The sequence below is a fragment of the Orycteropus afer genome, unplaced genomic scaffold (assembly GCF_000298275.1).
Source record: "Orycteropus afer afer isolate SDZICR_OR568_19922 unplaced genomic scaffold, OryAfe1.0 scaffold00405, whole genome shotgun sequence".
Classification (NCBI taxonomy): domain Eukaryota; kingdom Metazoa; phylum Chordata; class Mammalia; order Tubulidentata; family Orycteropodidae; genus Orycteropus; species Orycteropus afer.
In genome coordinates, this window is record NW_006921992.1 from 717,075 (window position 1) to 720,504 (window position 3,430).

Consider the following 3,430-nt stretch of genomic DNA (forward strand, 5'->3'; position numbering starts at 1 on the left):
AATTCTTTCTCCTCTGAAAGGGGTCATGAGTCAACTCCATTGCTGGGTGAATGATTCCATTTTTCCAGGAAAGACTAGAGGCTTCTTTGTTCTAACGAATGTGATCCTTTCCAGGAACGGATTCTGCTGGTTGCTTTGGTCACAGATGATGCAATACTTGTGGTTTGTTGCCTTTCTCCTACTGAGCCCTCACTCCTGAGCACTCCTGCCATTGAGCACCCAGGAAGGAGGGTGTGCCCACCAGGAAGTGCTGCCCTTCAGTAAAGTCCTGCTGCTAAGAGGGTCGATGAAAGAGGGGGAGGCCTTCAACTAGATGGAGTGACACGGTGGCTGCGATGATGGGCTCAAGTATAGCAGGGATTGTGGGGCTGGCATGGGATTGGGCAGTGTTTTGTTCTGCTGTGCATGGGGTCGCTATGAGTCAGAAACGACTCGATGGCACTTAACAACAACAACAACAAGCTAAGACAGCTGTCACTGCCCAGTGACATGGGGTCCTTTCTGATGATGAAGGCAAGATAGGTCTTATGTTTTAGAACAAAGGAACTTTTAGGAAGAGGAGCAGGATGCTCCCATTTTTGAAAAATGATCTTCCTTGAAAAAAGGGCATGGGGTGGCCTCTGATCTCTAACTGCATAAGGGGGATGGAGGATCTGGGACAACATCACAGCCCAAGGCTGATTCCTATGAGGCAGAGGTCCCATATACCCCCAGCCTGCCACCTCTTTTCCCAATTTGGACGCTGTGGCTGAGTCCATTGTTGTGGCCACAGTGCGTCCTGAGTGCCTTCCAACCTCGGAGCCTCACCTTCTAGCGCTGTGTCACACAATACTCTGTTGTGATCCATAGGGTTTTCACTGGCTAATTTTCAGAAGCAGATTGCCAGGATTTTCTTCATATTCTGTCTCATTCTGGAAGCTCTTCTAAAACCTGTCCTCCATGGGTGACCCTGCTGGTATTTGAAATACCAGTGCCATAGCTTTGGACATCATGTTGTTGCTGTTGTTATGTGCCGTCGAGTTGAACCCGACTCATAGCGTACCCTTCTTGGGTTTCCAAGACAGTATCACTACAAAAGTAGATTGTCCCATCTTCCTTCTGATTTGACATCATAGTGACACACAAACCACCACAGTATGACAAACTGACAGATGAATATTGGATATGTTTGGTACAAATCCTCAAATATATGTACTTGGTGTGGTTGTGTGTGTGTGTGTTTAATTTTTCATAAATAGTATGGTGTAATGTGGCACAGTCCCACTGATTCTTGATTGTATGCCACCTCCTGAAATGGATGAATATCAATTCTTTTTGTACAGTAACTCTGTGTATTCCTTCCATCTTCTTTTGATGTTTTCTGCATCATTCAATATTTTGACCATAGAATCTTTCAATATTGCAACTCGAGGCTTAAAATTTCCCTCAGTTCTTTCAGCTTGAAAAATGCTGACCGTGTTCTTCACTTTTGGTTTTCTAACTCCAGGTCTTTGCACATTTCATTATAGTAATTGGCTTTAGACAAAGCTCGAGCTACTCTTTGAAATCTTCTGTTCAATTCTTTTATCTTGTCATTTCTTCCATTTGCTTTAGCTACTCTCTGCTGAAAGGCAAGTTTCAGAGTCTCTTCTGACATCCATTTTGGTCTTTTCTTCTTTCCTTGTCTTTTTAATGACCTCTTGCTATCTTCATGGATGATGTTCTTGATGTCATCCCACAATTCTTCTGGTTTTTGGTCATTGGTGTTCAATGCATCGAATCTGTTCCTTAGATGGTCTCTAAATTCAAGAGGGATATATTCAAGATCATATTTTGGCTCTTGAGGGCTTGTTGTAATTGTCTTCAACTTCAGGTTGAACTTGCATATGAGCAGTTGATAGTCTGTTCCACAATCAGCTCCTGGCCTGTTTTTTTTTTTTTTTTAATTGTGATTTGGGTGAAGATTTACAGAGCAAATTCACTTTCCATACAGCAGTTCACATACACTTTGCCTCATGACATTGACCACAGTTTACCACAATGCAACAGCTCCCCTCCCACTTCCTCCCCATAGTTATGTCTTCCCAGTGTCTATCCCTCCATGCACTCCTGCCCCCTGAGCTGTCTCCCTGTGCATAAGCAGCCCTTCTTTCTCCCATGATTGTTCTCTCCAAGGAGTGTATCTACCTGAGGTAAATGTTAACTCATATGCCTGTCTTTTGTTTGGCTGGAAACCACGGGTGTGGATTCAATTCCAGACCTGAAGGGCAGCTAAGGCCCACAGTCTCAGTGGTCCTTGCCTTGTTTTGGCTTTTTGATATTGAGCTTTTCCATAACCTCTTGCCACAGATGTCATCAATCTGATTCTTGTGTGTTCCATCTGGTGAAGACCATGTGTATAGCCGCCATTTGTGTTGTAGAAAAAAATGTATTTGCAAAGAATAAGCTATTAGTCTTGCAAAATTCTATCATGTGATCGACAGCATTATTTCTGTCACCAAGGTCAAATTTTCCAACTACTGGATCTTTGTTTCCAACTTTTGCATTCCAGTCACCAGTGATAATGAACACATCTTGATTGCATGTTCAGTCAATTCCAGACTGCAGAAGCTGATAAAAATCTTCAATTTCCTCATCTTTTGCTTTGGTGGTTGGTGCATAAATTTGAATAATAGTAGTATTAACTGGTCTTCCTTGTAAGCATATTGATATTATCCTATCACCGACAGCATTGTACTTCAGGACACATCTTGAAACATCCTTTGCAATGATGAATGCCATGCCATTCCTCTTCAAATTGTCATTCCTGGCATAATAGATCATATGGTTGTCTGGTTCTAAATGGCCAAAAACAGTCCATTTCAGCTCACTAATGCCTAGGATATTGCTCTTTAAGTGTTCCATTTCATTTTTGACAACTTACAGTTTTCTTAGATTCATACTTCATATATTTCATGTTTCTATTATTAATGGATGTTTGCAGTTGTTTCTCCTCAATTTAAGTTGTGCCACATCAGCAAATAGGGATCCTGATTTACTTTATCCATATCATTAATGTTGGTTCTATTCTGATGAGACAGCTCTTTTCCAGTTTTGAGTGTGTTCTGGCCTAAGGGGCTCATCTTCCTGCACTTATTCAGACAATGTTTCCAGGCTATTCATAAGTTGCCCAGTAATGTATCAGACAGTGTTTCTCTGCTTTTAATAAGGTTTTTCCTGGCCAATTCTTTGAGAAGTGGGTGGCCTCTTCCTTCTTCCTAGTCTGTCTCAGTCTGTGTTGTTGTTATTGTTGTTAAGTGCCGTCGAGTCATTTCTGACTCATAGCGACCCCATGCACAGCAGAACGAAACACTGCCTGATCCCGCGCCAGCCCCACAATCCCTGCTATACTTGAGCCCATCATCGCAGCCACCGTGTCAATCCATCTCGTTGAAGGCCTCCCCCTCTTTCG